This window comes from Trichogramma pretiosum, unplaced genomic scaffold (genome assembly GCF_000599845.2).
Source record: "Trichogramma pretiosum strain Unisexual culture from Peru unplaced genomic scaffold, Tpre_2.0 scaffold3, whole genome shotgun sequence".
Taxonomy (NCBI): Eukaryota; Metazoa; Arthropoda; class Insecta; order Hymenoptera; family Trichogrammatidae; genus Trichogramma; species Trichogramma pretiosum.
In genome coordinates this window covers 3,452,176-3,470,402 of record NW_019641698.1, presented here as the reverse complement: position 1 = coordinate 3,470,402, position 18,227 = coordinate 3,452,176, and the positions used below count along the sequence as shown (strand labels likewise).

The 18,227-nt window shown below is 40.5% G+C and overlaps 1 protein-coding gene across 5 annotated transcripts in view; it reads left to right on the top strand.

Annotated features, from left to right (window-relative positions):
• LOC106650970 overlaps positions 1-18,227 on the top strand; it is a 159,325-nt gene that overhangs the window by 52,397 nt on the left and 88,701 nt on the right. For all 5 annotated transcript variants that reach the window (XM_023462330.1, XM_023462332.1, XM_014369285.2 and 2 more), the window contains one exon: positions 2,102-2,155. The gene's annotated coding sequence lies outside the window, so the exon portion shown is untranslated. The remainder of the gene's footprint in view (positions 1-2,101; positions 2,156-18,227) is intronic.

The following is an 18,227-nucleotide window of genomic DNA, read 5'->3' as shown; positions in this document are numbered from 1 at the left end:
GAGAAAGTCTGCGAGGCATAAAAACTCGTCACAGCTAGCTGCCTCGACGAACTCATCGAGATTCATTCCATCGCCTGTAGCAGTGGCTGGCTCTCTGCTGCTGCTGCTGCTCAATAATTTATCGTATCGAAAAGAGGCTGCTGCTGCTGCTGCTGCTGCCACCACGTAGCAAGCCTTGTGACAGAAAAGCCGTTGCACCGCGCGTCACCGGCGCCAAACGCGCGCGCCGTATCATCGCTCCGACACTTGACTGCGTGCCTACTGGTTTGCTTTAATGAACTGCGCTGCATTGCTTCTTTTCTTCTGATTCTCGAGCGAAAGCTCCTAAAACGCAAGCACCGACAAGGCGCAGTAAGCGATGATCGAGACTTACATCCGCGCGTGCGATCATCGCTCCTGCACACGTATATACGGTCCTGCGCGTCGAGGACCAGTTCTGTCATATATACTCGCGCGCGCGAGCGTGCATATACTTGCTCCGCATATGGTATATCTACTATACATGATATGCGCTATAATATGTAGTAACGCGTGCACACGCCAAAGGTATATCGTGTCTCACGCAAATTGCCAGGAAGTTTCATGTTTAATGAGCCGCACGCCGCAGAGCAGCAGCAGCTCTCTGTGAAAAGGGCGCGAGAACTGGTTCACGAGCGAGAAGCTTGCTGCAGCGAGCGAGCTCCGTAAAGCGCTTGATACAATATAGGATATATACACTGTCGTGTAAAGCGACTAGCGCACGCTCGCTCGTGTATATCCGCATTATTCGGAGCCCGCGTGCTCGAGATGCTTCGAGCTTGCGAGATGTGCGTAGCTCTCTTTATACGAGTTCTCTTTCTCTCTCTATCTTTCTCTCTCTCTCCCCGAAGAGATGATGATTGCTTTTGGCATCTGCTGCCTCGCGCAATTTCTCTGCCTCCTACTGACACAGTACCGACGCTAATATCCCTCTTCTTCTTTCTTGCGAGAGCGCAACTACTCCTCGCTCTCTCTCGACGTAGCAGCACATTTTTTCCCGCAAAAGCACGGCAATTATGTGTCGCTCATCGTGCGCTGTCGTTTCCGACTACTTTGGGTCGTCCTCTGCTGCGTGCACCCGGTTAGGTCATAATCCCGGCTGTTTCGGCATTTAGTGCCTCTTATCAAAGCCATATCAAATACCAATTGGCATCGAGTAAGATCCGATACTGTAAAGTTCATGTCAATTTTCTCTGCATCTTACGCTTTAAAAGCCTCTCTTTTGCGACTAAACCCTTTGGCAGCGTGCCTGCGCTCAAATGCCCAAATTTATGAATATCTATTCCAAAAGCCTTTAGCCAACCTTAATCGTATCAAGTGTTTGCTCATTTCTTGGATCTACTAATATTTTATTCACAATTATCTTTACACGGAAAATTTAATGATAATTTTCTTCAAAGTTTCTAAAGTTCTGAAATAAATAAAAAAATAAACAAATAAATAAGTTATTCTTGGTTTTCATGAAATTCCAAGCAAAGATAAATAATAAAATTTGAAATTTTGCTGGCATTGATTTATCCGTGTACATTTTTTAAATCTCTTTCAAGATCCACTTTGATGAAAAATCTTGGTAAAATCTTTTAGCTTACCGAACGGCATTAACAACAATATTTTGTTGAAATCCACCCTAAGTGTGTTTCCGTGGATCAATCCTGCAAGTTCTTTTTGCATGAATATAAAGCAACCGTGTAATTCACTTCTTAGCTTCTTTTTCTTCCCGTAATCCTCACTTACGTCAGCTTGAATTACGTTACAATCTTGCAAGGCCCCTAGAACTCATGCACGATATTTGAATAGGATAATCTTTGTAACGAAACAAAAGGTGGCTTTACGTAAATAGTAAAAATGTATAAATAATCTAAGGCTTTGCAAAGTAACTGCAATTTGAACAAAATATACTTTGAGTTACGAGAAATACATCATCATAATAACCAACTAAAAATGGTGAAAAGAAGTATAACTTTCACGTGCATTGCAACTTATTACGGCACTAATTTTGATTATAACATTTGAATGACCAGGCAATGCATTTTTTATGTACATGTTGTCCACCATAATCATATATACTTTTATTATGTTTCAGGTTTATTTCTTTATCGATCGTTTCTGGTTTTAGACTGAACTTCAACATCATATGGTAAGTTTTTACTAAATTTTTTTTCCTGGTCACTTAAAAAAATATGTATACACTCACAGTTGTATAGTTTAACTTGTCATTTTAAACTTGAATAAAAATATGTTCACTTAAAATTATAATTTATGTTTATTTAATTATTACAATAATAATTTCAATGTCATTAATTTGCCGATAAAGTTCTATTGGGAAAATATATGTTCCTTCTATTAACATTTACTGCTAAATTGGTTGATTATTTAAAAAACTTAATTTAGCGATCTTCATTCGAGAGGGTCTGAGGACACTCTTTTCTCTCGTTGCTAGGCTTGACAACCCATATTTTTGTTTTTAATATCCAAACTCGCACGTATTTGATTTCTATAAACAAGCGTGAACCAGAAAATGTAAAGCTAGTGGTTGCACATTCTAAATTCAATTGTTTTTACAGTTGACAAGCAATATCGAAAATATTGAATGCAGAAACATTGATACGAATAAAAAAGCTAAAAATACAAAGTCAACGATAGAGTCAGAATAGAATTCTGTTGCGGTTGCGCTTATTTACTCAATTTTTTTCGTCAACTCTACCTGAGAACTTAAGGAGGCTGTAGCGAAAATGAAAAAAACTTTAGATCGAAGAGAAATTTTAACCATTGATAGTTTATGAAATTACAATATTTTTGGTACAAAAAAAATTTGGGGTTTCCATGCAAAATTTGAGAAATAATGAAATTCAAAGTTTTGGCTTTTTAACATTGAATCAAATGGGAAGTGGTAGTTTTTAGTGTACTGTGAGCTCAAATCACTTTAGAAGTTAATGAAATTAATATATGTGATAGGAAATTTCATTAGCTTTCGAATGATATAATTATAAATGGGTGTTTCCAGGTAAGTTAAAAAGATATCAAGAGTCCAACACATTTTCCCTATTTTCTGCCATGCTAACGCTGTGCGCTGCGTAACGCTTATAGCCTTGCGCATATAGCGTTTTAATACAGAACCACCTTGCATCGCTACAGCTTCCTTAATATTTTTTTTATTCATCTAAAAGAAACAAATTTTAAACCATTGAGATTATTGACAGAATTGTCGAAAAAAGTATTCCATCACATAAATTAACAGCATGTGTCAATGATAGCCATTCCAGCATTAGCATGTACAAAGTTTGATCCTTATATGTGTACAACTTCAGTTTCCGATTGCATTGTGCTTTTAGTTTGTTGCATGTGCCCTTGAGCAAGTTCACTTTGGTAAGAATATTCAATCCAAAATCGAACCTGATAGCTTTGTGCTTTTGTGGTTGAATATAGATTTTTTATATCGATTGGTTATCTCAAACAACCAAAAATTCCGAAATTGCTCCGTGCAAATCTTATGTAAACTGCGTACATATTGTTTCATTACTATTTTTTCGGTGAAATTAATATGCGTTGACTTATTGTTAATTTTCAGTATATTAGTTCTGCTCAGGTCAATTTTGCTGAAATCATAGCGAGACAAAGACCTTGCTGATCCTTACGATATTATTTTTACGAATTTCTAGAACGTGGAAATTGCATGGAACATTTTGCAAAGTAAACTGAAATGATTACCGTGGTAGAATTTATATTTGGTTTTAATATATATTCATAAAGTTTGGAAACGACGTTGAATGACTCAAAGAGATTTGCAAAGGAGAAAGAGAGACGCACGTTAGAGGCTCAAGTTTCGGATGAACGGATCTTTGCCGAGTTAGCAACGACAGCAATCAAACTGACAAAGCTCGATTGGTTTTGCCGACCACAAACTATTGCGTTAGCAGATGTATTTGCTTGTTAAATCTTCAACGTTCGATGATAGCTATAATATCTGTATATACGTATACATACATTTAATATCCTTTATCTCTGGCTTCTAATTTGAAAATGTTTCTGATCATTTTTTCAATATGCTCGGAGAAAAAGACTGCAGTAAATGCTAAATATAATAGTGATTTTTGTTATTTTATCAACTCTGCATTTTGAAAATCTTTGTAAGGTTTTCTAAAAATTGTTGTGTTACATAGTGACCTACAGTAAAAATAAAAATTTGTCGTAGGAAAATATAAAGATTAATATTTCAAAATTTGTTTTGTACTGTATCAAGGTTAATCATAATCAAAGTTATTATGTTGTGATTTTGAGATTTTTAATTCCATCAACAGATGGAGTATTGTAAATTCACAAATGGCAAAACGAATTCAAGCAATCAACGGCCCACTAACTATAAAACATAATACAACTTTGTTCGGTGCGTGTTTCATAGTTTTCAAATTATATATAATAAAGATTCAATCGATTTGCAAAGACATTTATTTAATAGTTCTACTATAATTCGTCATTGCTACAAATAACCGGGAAACTAGATAAATTCTCAGAGTACTCTCAGGTTGAAGTCATCACTTGAAATGATATACGCCACAGTCAAAAACACACTCACCGGTAGCATAGATTCTCACTTATTAGTACTTAGATAACAATAAAGGCGGCATCTTACATCTGTTAGTAAGAAAAAAATGAGCAAGAGGAAAAGAGTAACGCGTATGCAAATGGATTGATGCAAGAATTTTAGCGCGAAAATCTGAGTTATTATGTAGCTCCACAGGTGGCATTTTTAGCTATTGTTACTGGACAAAACTTCTATTTTATGTACTTATTTAATTACCTGTATGAATATGCTACGTAACTAACACAATTTAAAATTGTCGGTTTAAACATAGGTTTAGATCAAGAAGAAAAAATATCAAAACCTAGTGTAAAGTTTTATTTTAGCTATCTTATAATAATTTTAAAATCTCCTGCCCAGTTCTCAACTGTTCTCAAAATAAAATACATGTTTTCGGAAATGATTTTTATCGAAATTTTATCCTTGAGAAGTTTTGCTTGACAACACAAAATTTAACAAAACGATCGTTAAAAATATTATTTTGAACAATCTTAATAATCGATCCAATTAACGAAAATAACTTCCAAATAATGTGTTGAAAAAGGAAGAAAAAATATCAACTCGTCATTTGAGCTACCGCTTATTTCATGAATATTTCAGAGCGAAAGTAATAAGAAAAGCAGAAATTCAAGCTGTGGATCGTTAACACTTTTTAAAGTTGCAATTATGATTAATAGACGAAAAGTGTAAGCAAGAAGGCTAAAAAGAAAAATTATATGTAAATTTGCAAAAAAGAATGTTGATTGAGAGTGCGTGAGAAAGAAAAAAAAAGAGGAAGCGAATAAAAAGAGAAATGGAGTGTAGGAGACGGAACAAGAGAGGAGAGAGATAGAGAGAGAAGCTGCGAGGCGTGCGAGAAACGAAGAGAGGTCTCATTGCGAAGCGCTGTATGTATAGTACAGCAGGGCGCGGGCGTACAGGAATCATTAGGCGAATTGAAGCTCGCGCACGGTAACAGTATAGTGGAGAGGCAGACACGCATTATACACAGGCAGAAGTGGCCCTACGAGTGGCTCATGAGCGCGCGAGCAAAGCTTTCGAGAGGCAACTACTGGATAGCAGCAGAAGCAGCAGTAGCAGTAGGCCGGAGGAAGAGGCTGGAACAGCAGGCCAGTGAACGGAGAGAGAGAGAGAGCTCGAGTAGACGCTTGACAGTGCACAGCAACGGCTAGTAGTAAGCATTATGCACTAGGCTGCTGGTACTCCCGCTGCGCGCGTGGGTACAGCCATGTTTGCAAGCTTCTCGTAGCATGTCGCGTCCGGCTTGCTTGCATTTATTTTCCTATCCCTTACGCCACGCGAAAAATTCTCTTCTTCCTTCTCTCTCGCTCATCTACTTGTCCGTTTTTCCTCTCAACGCCGCCCGTCGCTGCTATATAGGCAAGAATTATAATCGACAAAGTCATTGAATATTGTTACCTAGTCCTTGATAATAAGCGGTGGCAAGAGCTTTTATCAGCTATGCCGAAGATGTCATTGGATTTTCTCGCGCGCAGCAGAGGTTGGTGTATTTTAATTCCTTTGAGAGCAGCTTGTGCATTTTACTGGGTATATATATACAGCGCGAGCCTGAGACATTCCTGCAGTCTGCGCGTTTCGAGGAATTTTAACTTTTTGCACGTCGCTTCTCTTCGAAGCAGCTTAGGCTTCGACGCGATCGTCGTCGTCGTCGCGCAAAGGAGGTATTATTATAGGGCTCTCTCTCTCTCTCTCTTTCGTTGTGCGCATACTTTTGCGCGTGTTACGCGCTTCAGCTATACTGACACTCTGTACAGTGCACTTCCAGTCGCGAATCACGAACGGCAATACTCGGGCTCGCGCAAGAGAGAAAGAGAGAGATGCTTTCGATTTACTCGTGGGCTTTCTCTATTTCGATATATATCTCGGGGCCGTCGATCGATGCGTGCGCGAAAAAAAATAACCTTTCGCGCAGCGTACGTACACGGTATATATGAGGGGTCATCCAACTTTCCGCGGCTGGCAATTTTCTTGAGAGCTCGGCACTATCAAAATTTTAGAGCGTCGTCATCGATGATCACCCGGGGAAATATGAAATAAAGAAGGACTCGCGTACGCGCGCCTTTTCTGCTCGTCGGAGTACATTGGCCCCCGTACGTACCCCGACGCCTTTTTAATCTCGCTCTGGCACACACAGTGGAAACGAAATTCTGAGTGTCGCCGCGCCGCTAAGCCGTATAATAAAATTCAGTGGAGTCGCCATAAAAGTTTCAGAAACGTTATGGTTCGATACATTGAGTGCAGTAGGTATATATAAAAAATATGTACGATACACGCGTCGTGGTAGGTGCATACACGCGCCTCGCGTATACCCTCTACGCATGCCAGTGCGACGACGCGCATGAATGTATGGGCGCCATTTGTAATGCTGGGTTTCGCGCGGTCCATCGCACGGCAAGTGACAATTATTATAGTAGCAATAGCTAAATATTAATAAATAAATATTATAAAATATGCATAATAAATAATATTGTATAGGCTTTTGCCCAAGAGGCGGGAGAGAGTATAACGAATAATATATTCGTTACAATGTGTATATCGAGTATATGAGCGCGCAGTATCGAGCACCGCAACGAGTATGGAGTACGACGACAAGAGAAAAAAGGAGAGGAGAGGAAAAAGCGCGCGGTGTCGAAGATAAGAAAGCGTTGGAACGTTATGCGTTTGTTCACGGTTGTTCTGGCAGTACTAGCTGGCACACACGAAATATACAAAAGTAATAGCTTGGTCGCAAAGACGTTTTTCCCCCAGAGACGCGCAGAAATGCATTTTACACTGTGCTAGGACTTCTCAAGCAGCAGCAACAGCAGTAGCAGTAGGTACTTTTCGTGCGGGGAAAAAAGCGCATATGATGCGAACACAAGCAGCTCTTCTTGCTCGAGCGACCCCTTCAGCAAAACGTTTGAGCTTTCATCACAGACTTGCCGACGTATTTTCATGCTCGCTCTGGGGGATATATTTTTTTCAAATTCGTTCAAAGAAGCAGCCACAGAGAGTGGAGTCGCAGAACTTGCTTAGACACGGACTAATTCCAAGTGTCTCGACGCGCGCATACAATCTATACCATGCGTTTGGACTTTTATGCATTTGCAATGTATAATACTGCGCTTTAATTACGCTTATGGATTCGCGCGAGAATATTTTCCCTCGTCTTTTTTTCTCTCGAAAAGTCGTTTGAAATTATTCAAATTTATATATATTTAATGTCGATGCTGTGGTTTTCCAATACGTTGGTCGCGCGAGATATAGTCAGCCCGGGTTTAGTCGGGTATAATATCTGGCTTAAAGCCAAGCAAAATGGGCCGGCTCGAGCACGGCACCGATAATAACGTATAGGTCCGCGCGCGCGTACGGCTCGCAGCAGCAGCAGCAGCAGCTCGCGCAAGACGTAGACGATATAACTCGAAGGAGCCTTCCCCAAAACGATCGTCGACGCGTTCGGGAATTGCCACCGATCCCGAGGATTATCGGAATTAACGGATCCAACTTTTCCAACGCGAGCGCGCAATATACGTATATAAATGCACCACGGCTATGCTGCAGCTATACTACTACGCCCGCCCACGCTTAACAGTTACAATCGTACACTACGAGGCTGGGGCCAAAGTAATCTTCAATCGAACTCATAAAGACATTATCTTCTTCGAGTCTTGATTTTTATGATCTCCGTCGACGGAAGAATGTTCGCCAGATCATTCCGCAAGAAATCGCAGAAAGTTATGGATTAAGGGAAGCGAAACCAGAAACTAAATTCCTTATCGCTTTCAATCTACGATAATAACTCATTTTTCTAATAATAACGTATCACCAAACGTATATAATTGGAAGTTTCATAGAGGAGCTGTAATTTTTCTCAAAAATGTGCTCTATTCAAACGGCCAGCTAAATTTGTATTTTCCTCGTTAATGAACATATAATACGCATGAGCGATAAAATATTGCCTTTGTACCGAGGCTATAGTTGCGAAACCATTTATTCTCAGGTCAGTGCTCAATAAATTTAATTACGAGAGCAGCGAATAACTATGTGATTGGGGGAAAATAAATTTTCCATAATCATGAATAAGAGTAACGATCGAGCAGGATACAGGACTCGGGTCACGAATCAATGGAACGCTGCGCCGCGCCTGCACACGTAGGTGCGTGTATTTTATAAGGCAGTAATAATTTGCAAATTGTCGAGCTCGTAATGGCTGGGCAGCTCTGCTGTCTGTCCGAGCTCGAGGAACATAAGGCAGATCCATTAACGATGTAGCTTTTGCGCGCAGGAATCGTCGTATCTCTCAGTGGTGGCGAGCTCGCGCTCTCGGGTCTTCGGTCGAGCTGCGTGAGCTTGCACAGCTTATACACAAGTTCACGCCAGCGCTAACGACTGCGGAAGAGGCTCCCTGACTTATACCGAACTACTGACAAGAAGCAAACGCCGCGGCTCTCTCACAACTCTGTCTGTCTCTCTCTCTGTTTTGCGCTTTTGTTTGCAATTAAGATTCTAGCTCGATAATGAAATGAACGAACGATTCTCGCTTGAGCCTTTGCCAGAGCTGCCGCGCGCGCTTATAACCGTGCTTTGAAGCTCGTTCACTCAACCCCGCGCGGGCGCGCGTGCAATTTAACCTGCACCGAGCTTAATTTTACACGTCGAATCCAATCTGTATACGCTACGCATAGACCTATATAACGATTGGCTGCAATTTTCGACGGCCTTTGAGTTTTGGTCTCGGTTTAGTCATCGGCGAAACGCACATGTATCATGGCCGTGCATAGAGTAGCCCTGGAGAGTAGGACAGAGAGAACACGATCGAAATTGTTGGTTTTAGCTCTCGGGGCTAACTTAAATTTGATACGGCGGCGTTTTTGAGAGCGCGCATCGCTCAAATTACTTCAGCACATCCTCGATGTAACGACTGTTTCACAGTCGGACCCGATTTCACGCGTTGGAGCCGCACACGGAAATTTTTGCGTGTAGACAGCTGACATATACGCGAAAATGATCACGTTGCATGGTTTTTGATATTTGCATAAAATTAAAATGAGACTTTTTCAAAGGACGCGCGAGCGCGCGCGTGACTCGAATGAGCTGTGCTCCGCAGCCGTGGCAAGAAAGGGAAAACAAAAAAATTCTGACTTATTTCGTTGCTGCGCTGACGCGAACATATAATGCTGCGCGATGATGAAAACATAGTTATCGCTTGGGCCGTGCAGCATAATAATAAAACAAACTCGCCGCGTATATAAGCAGAGGCAAAGTCGCGCACACAAAGAGCGAGAGAAGCGTGTGTTGCTAAGCGCGAGCTAGCTTAAACTAAATAACGGATGATCGATTAAATTCTTATTGTAATTGGCACGCGCGCGTGTGTACACCGTAGCTGCCGCCGTAGCCGCACAGTGCGTTTGCATTGTAATGCGCGCACACACGCTGGAAACCTTAAAGCCTTATTCTCGCACATTGCACGTAGCAGCACACGGCACACGCCCTAGAGGTGGTCAATGGCAGATTCATTTATTTACACTTCTCCTTCTGACTCCCTCACGTTCGTTTCAAATTATATTATTCGCTGCAGCGTTCACCGGGTGTCGTGCGCGATTCGTACTGTTTCGCGTAAATAATTTGCGACTCGAATGCTGCTGTTGCTACCGCCGCCGCCGCTGTTGCTGCTGCCAGTGCTCCACACCGACACTGTTACCGAGTATAAGCGCGCGCGCGCGTGTGTTGTGTTGCTGCTGCTGCTACTGCCGCTGTGTTGTTCTTGACATATACAAAAGGCAAAATTTACGGTGAACAACTGTTAACGAATTATCTCCTGTCTGCGCTCATAATTAATGCGCTGCTTTTTGCCGCACAACGCGTATACACAATCATTCTTAATCTCGTTCAAATTAAACGTATTTCGCCGTATTTGTAAATTAATGCAATTTTTTCGAAAGCGATCTGTTTGCTACCGCGCGCCTCGTACATTAACGCGGCGGCTCTGACCCGCTCTCGTTCTCTCGCACACGCGCGCTCAACTGAGCTCGTTACTCGCGTCTGCTTTATCTCATTTCTAATATATACATCGTATTTGGAGTATCGGTTTTCTTTTTCATCCTTTCGCGGAGAAAAATCCTAATTATCGAAGAAAAACTCACGATGTAGAAGGGCGGAAAAATAAAATGGCAAACGGAAACAAAAGTGTCGTTAAATAGACGTAAGGGAGAAAGAGAGCCACTAGCAGCAGCAGCAGCACACTGCTAGGCGCCTTTATTCATCTGACGCCACTCAGAAGCTAGTAATTTTGCTTTGTAGCTTCGTATTTCACACAAAGCATTAGTGTAGCGGTATTCAAGTATATATATACATAAACGCGGAAAAAGGTGTAGGATAGAAAAGATGGGAGGAAAAAGTTATAAAGCGTAAAAAGATAATAAGAGGGAGGGAAAGCGAGAGAGAAAGTTGAAGAAAAAAGCTGGTTTACAAAGGGAATAGACAAAATTTTAAAAAGAGAAACAATGGGGATGGGAATTTGAGAATTCTACCTTAATCATTCCTATCCACTGTGCAGAAAGTTGTTTTGATTACAGACTGGCATAGTTTTTTTTAGCTTTCGTACGTACAGTTATACCAGTGCACGACGTTAAAAGGACAATGGCTGAAAGAAAAAGCACACATTTTTCTCGATGACATTTCATTCGCTACACATGATCAAATCAGACAGACGACGCATTTCTTTTTTTTGTGTGTCATTTCAAAATAATTAATATTGATATAATACAGAATTTTATTTGAGCATAGGCTTTTGAAATAAAAAGTCTGAATTATCAAGTCTCTGGCAGAAATAATTAACATTAATGATGGCCTAATAACCAAAAGACGATAGCTCCAAATGTTTTGAAATATATTATCTTTATAAGACTTGGTTTTGGGATATGTTATAAATATTAAGAGAATTTTAAATGAACTGAAAAGTAGAATTCGATTGTTTCAAAAATTTTAGACCAGTTTTTAACTAGTTTAAAAACCATATAATAAAACTTTAAACACTAACCACTATATGGCGAGTACTTTTATCTGTAAACCTGCAAGTAACTAAGTCAAAATAATTATATAAGTCAAACCACGTTTTATATCGAACCTCTTGTACTCTGAGTTATGACAAAAACTAGCTTCAGTGAAAATTTCGTTATTTCGACTGATTGATCATAGAAAAGTTTTTCGAAAAAGCAAAGTCAAAGACGAAAAATGCTTTAAAAATGTGGTTACAAAAAAATTGAACCCAAAATAAGAATAAATTGGTTCAAAAACGTTATCTGCAACCGAATATTTATCCTGAAAAAACATCTTCACGGGGATATTAGCAGAAAAAAATTAACAAAGGAATTCCAGTAGTTTTGTAGGAAAAATTCGATAGAAATTAAAGTAGCTACCCGTTTGAAAGGTCTGAATTGTTAGTCGGGTTTCGGTGTCCAGTCGAGTTGAAATTGAATGAAAAGAAATGAAATACGTTCTTTCGCAGCATTTTTCTTATTTGTTCCACTGGGCACGATCGCAGCGCGAGCTGCTTAGTTCTTAATAAGGATATCCCACGATACATACAGCTTGTTATCTTCCTTAGAAGATCTCGTGAAAGTGAGAGAAGGAAAGATAGAGAGAGAGAGAGAGAGAGAAATATGCTGCTGCTGCAAGCTCATGGAGCCCTTATCAGGGCAGCAGCTGTCGTCGTCGCGCAGCTAGTAGTGCCGCTTCGTGTACTTCCATGCAGCTTGGCTCTCTCTCTCTCTGCGCGACTTTGGCTTATAACGGGCGTTGCTCGCACCTGAGGAACGGCCATGATTCACTATCACTGCTACATATAGCGCGACCGTACCGCACTTCGCACTCATGTGCGAGTGGCGCGAGTATAAGTCTCGGCAAATTAGCACGCGCTTCGTCAGGACCGTGATAGCGCGCGTTATCCTCATTATCATGCATTAAACTAATGACCGTCTGTGTGCCATTCCTCTTGCTGCTGCTGCCACCGAGAGAGAGAGAGAGAGAGAGCTAGCGAGCGCTCGGCGGCAGCCGCATTCATAACTCTGCCGCATACGCTCGCGGCGCAGAGAGTCACTTTTCCTACCAAGGTCGTAGCAGCAGCAACAGCAGCACAGTATACAGTAACGCTCGCTCGAGTTCTGCATACAACAAAAAAAACCAACACAATGGCTCGTCCAAGTCGTATATTTAGCGACGAATTAGCGTACACCTGATAAAGCTCGCAGAGCAGAGCGAGTAGCTCGAGTGCAATAAACCAGTGACTGATGCCGCTGCTTCTGTCGGGGAAAATCGAGAAACGTGACGCAGACTGCGGGTCAGAGCTTATGGATGAGTCGAAGCTATATAAAAGCCTAGTCAGTGGCTGCTGCGCTCGCTTTCGAGTTTCGCTGCGTACGCTTAGCAAAAAGGCAATCGACTTCAGGTGCATACGTCTATAGAGCGCCGAAGAAAATTTCGACTAGACCCGAAGCAAAGGCAATGAGAGAAAACAAAATGTATGCGCGTATGGTGCGTCTCTCTCTCTCTCTCTCTCTCTGCCTACTGCTTTTACTACTACTACTACTCCGCTCTCGGAGCTGAAAGAAAAGGCCAAAGAGAAGCCTTCCTAAGAGAGAGAAGAGCGAGTAAAGAGAGAAAAGCGCTAAAAGTGCACGCTTAATGCGTCGAGCTAGGCCTTAAATAACGACGTAGCGCGCGCGCGCTCGCAAGCGAGGGCTCGGGCGATGCACACGCGCACTGCGCGCTCCGAGCTCTTACCTGATAATCCTCTCGTTTATATTACTTTACCGGTTTTCTACCCTCGTCTCACTGGCTTTACTTAGCTACCCGACTAGCTCTCTTTCTCTCCTCTCTCTCTATCTTTCTCTCTCTCGTATACGTAGCAGCAGTGGCCCAGCCGGTAGCGCACACACAGCCTATATGCGCGCGTACCGCCGAACCACCTCGACGCATTTTCTCGCGTAATGTGATACACTTTGCGCTTTCTTATCACGCTCTTTTAAACTTTTGCCCGACTTTATTATTTTTTTTTTTTCGACATAGCCGTGCACGCTCCCTTTCTTTTCCGGACAAGGCCCCCAGAACCTAATCGCCTCTTAACTTTGAGCAATGCTTCCTCCTTGATAATGCTCGTCGTTGAAAAAAAAGAGAATACTGGAAATGTATATCCACGCGGAGTATCTTTGTAGCGGTTGACAACGTAGCTTTCCATTTCTCATTAAACTAACTTCTCGCGTCTCGCTATGGTCTTCCCGTATTTTACGCGACAGACTTCATATTGTTTTGAATGGTTCACTTTTCCACTTTGTGTCAGAGAATTAAACGCTTGAGGCAGCTCGTGTGGCAAAAATGCACAACTGTTGCAGTTGAAGTTTCGCGGTGAGCCAAATTCCCTGCGAGGTTATTTTATCTTTTGCACGTGCTGGATTTACTTTGGAAAGGAAAATTGATGATGAAGTGGGGAACAATTTTTATTAGTGTGCACTTAGTCTCTACACTCGAGTCGCTCGACTTGCAAAAATAATTTCAGTTGAGTGGCGTCGGCGAATCTTCCTATCTATCGAAAATAATACTTTCAAAGCAGACACATATAGCCTGAAATTCGCGCAAGAAAGCGGATAAAGAAAGAGTAGCGCGAATGTAAAAGGAGATGAAGGCAAAAAAGCTCGGAGCTTTATGCGCTGTTGCAGCCTACCTACCTTGAATGTGTATGTGCATGCGCGTGTGTGCGCCTCTTCGTGTGTACGCCGCCGCTTCGTGCATGTACGCGCGCGCGTTGGTGCACCGCCCCGAAAAAAAGCTACAAACCAATATGCACTAGGAGGAACGCGCGCGCGCTCGAAGCCGAGCTTACACTCGCTGAACCACTTGCAAGGAAGTGGATCTGCTGCCGGTGCACTGGCTCTATCTAGCCTTGCTCTAGACTGCTGCTGCTGCTGCTCCTCCAGTGCCATTCCTTTGATCAGTTTCGACTCTGTTCATCTGATCCATCTACCGTTGCTTGCAGCCGCGCCGACGCTGCTTTTGCCGCTGTCTGCCCGCCGCCGCCACACGTCTAAAAAAACTCCATTTTTCTTGGGCTCGCTGAACCCTCTCAGCCTGGCATCTTTTGACTCCTCCCTTTCTTCCTCCGAGCCGCTCGCGTATACACACGCTCGCGCACTCACACCCTCTTTCATTCTCTTTTTCTCGTTCTCTGTTTGAAAACTTCAATTATCAGAAAACGTTTGCTAAAAAGTCACATTACTTTTCTTTACATTCAAGATTCTACTTTATCTTCTCGACCCGTTCTATCTTCTTGGAAAATTTCTTTTTGCTCTCTGTTTTTTCGCAAAAAATATTTAAAACGATTCATCTTATGAGTAAGTTAAGATCTAACGATAGCTGAGATCGCTGTAATAAAGACGTTCGCCATTTTGAAAGACGAATCTTCGAGATAAAATGAGTAAATTAGTTTGAGCTTTGCGAATGTGCCATCAAGCTATTTTAAATAATACACTTTTTTGTATGAGAATTCTACTTTTGATCAATCTATTTGGTTTTTACGCCTAAAATTTTTTCAATCTTATAGATTTTTAAAAAGTTTATTTTCTTCGCAATAGTTTCATTTTCGATAAGATTCATTTTCATTTTAGTAATTTATCCATTTTTATGTAACTACGTATTTTCATTATGTAACTACAATTGATAAGATGCAGTTTAATCGATGAACAATTGAATCGTAGTAATCAAAGTGAAATTCAATTTGAGGATTTAAATGATAACGACGTTACAACAGTTATGGGAAAATTCAATTTTATCGTTATTTGATGCATTCACAGCATTATAAAAACTGTTATAAATGGATTGCACGTGTCTTTTTTTTTTTTGAAAAAATAAAAAACACGGCATGTGCGTGGAAAACGAATCAGAGTAATTTTGAGATTTGGTATTCCCAAGGACGCGTTTATTTTTTGCGTGTAGATCTTTTGCATAACACACTATGCTTGTTAACTAAATGTATGGGCATATATAGAAGCTATAGTGCTCTTCTGTGTATGCGGTCGTGTTGTTCGTTATATACCTTCCTACTTGTAAGTTCGGTAATGGGGTTTCGGTGATAGTACGTGCGCTATATTCCGAAACTCTCTCTCTCGCTCTCTCTCCTCCGCAGTATTATCAACTGGACTGTTCTTCCTTGATAAAATTTAATCAAGTTTGTAGTTGCTCAAGCTTCCACTGCCTTCATTCAATCTGATTACTACTAATAAACGCTCTGTCTCGCTCTATCCTTTCCCTTGCAAATATCATATCTCTGTATATGCTCCCAATCGATTTGCTATTTACTGAGAGTTGTCATTAAAGGCCAAGCGAGACATTAAAAATAGTCCATTACATCAAGTTTCCAATTATTTCGGTTCAATCTTTATTTTCATCGATACGCGCCAACAGGCGTCATACCGCACTGCGAGCTTCACATTTTCAACACTTACTAAATTACATTAGTGAAGAGCCAAACCGATTGAATGCCCCAACGCGCAAACTGTGCAGTGCGAATTTCTCTTGCCGAGTATTGAGCGATAAATTGCCCTTATTGTTAGCGTCAACATTAAAGCATACACTGTGGAAACGAATACGCGATTGGTTATGTACACACCTATGTGCAGCGTGCTATATATACTATACGCGGAGGCGCGAGTGCGTTGACCAAATGATATTTCGGCCTTATATTTGCGCTTGACCGAGTGCAGCCCGCGTTTGCTTTTCTCTATAGAGCTATATACGAGCGAGTAAAATAACGCGGGGGAATAGATCAACGTTATTGACCGACGGCATTGTACGTGTTTGTCATCGATTCCATTAATGCGCCTCAACTGGCTTTATCAGAGGTTAAAAGATGACTCTTGAACCGCGTAAAAGTCTTATTTTATTGTATGCATTATCAAGACAGCCTACACCATTCAAGCTTTATAGATGAACGAGCTCTATTGACAATCTATATATGATAGCACTTACTGGGCAATCCAATTCCTCAGCAATCTAAGTCCGTGGCTATGTGCACGTCCATTCGCATGATAGACCTCGTGCACATGATCTTAAGGGCTTTAAGGCAACTACGGCTTTGAACGCAAGACTAATCGTTCGGCTAATGAATCCTTATTGTCCGTGATTCCCAGTCAACATATCGTTCTTGTGTTACGAATACTACTCGGTGTTTTGCATTGCACCAAAATGTTCCCTATTATTTTTGAAGTATATCAAGAATGTTTTATTTAAACAATTATTTGACCAATCTGTTAGATTAACTATAAATAACTATAAATTAATTTTTTTCATTAATCTGTATTGATTTCACGATTGAAAACTCTAAACATCAAAATTCGTATCGATTAAAACATTTTCGTACTTTATTACGATGGATATAAAAATTATTTTACAAAAATAATCCAACATATACTTTCATATAAGTTTATTTTTGCTGACTAAAAAAAGGCAATACATCTTTCTGGGTTAAGTATACACGACCGTGCGCAGCCTGTAAACATTCAAGCATCAGCCTTTAACAACCTTTAACTCTTGTGTTTTCACCCTGTGCGTATACGCTTTTAGACGCTATGCTACCACCTCTCGCTTAACGAGTTTGCCAGTAAATGAGCTCTCTTTTATCAAAGCGCCCGGCGTTGCCTATTTATTGCTTCGTCATATTTTTCCCTCTACTCGTCCGACACCCGATAATTCTCTGTCAATTTTCAATTTCCCTCCTTTTATCCATTATTATGATTCCCAGCATAATTTCTCTCGCATGTTTTAAATTATAATAATGTCAATGAAGATGATGCGTGTAAATAAAACGCATGCATATTTTATGAGCTTTGTGTCTATACTTCTTGATTTACTGTACAAGCTAACTTTACCAGGAAATTTTTTCAAACTCACTGCACAAGAAGATTAATTAAATTTTCATACATCAAAAAATGAGAAAAATGTCCACCCTTGAATTCTATCGTAGCTGTTTGTTTGTAATTAGAGATTTTAAAACTCTGTATTTCATGAATTTCATGAAAGTATCAAAATTTTTCAAATACATTAATAACATCAACTCACCATATAATTATGTTTACGATTCTTTATTCGTATTTAAAGAACTTATGTATACCTCAGCATTTGAAAAATGTTAAATACATGAAAGTATAAGCAGAAATAAAATCTGGTAAAATGCAGAAAATTCTTCTTTTTGCAACGCATTTTTCTACTAGAAACCAAAACGACGTACCCCAAATTAAGTCCAATATAGCCTAGATTATATAATCAAGTCCAAATTACGAAATTAAACCATATCGTAAAACTGACATTGAACAAAGCACTTTTAAGACTCCAGTATTTCTTATTAAATACAAAAAGTTTCAAGCACTCATCGCTAATAAAGATTTTCTAACAAATACTCGGAATAGATCGATATCTAAAACTGCATTAAAACTAGTAAATACTCCGTAAATCAGTAAATCTCAATAAATTTAATTTAGATTTCGTATAAATATTTCTGCGGGCATGGAAATTAATTATGGTACAAAATTTAGGGACAATACTCATGTACAGAAAATTTGCGTACTCTCAATCTCAGAAGCAC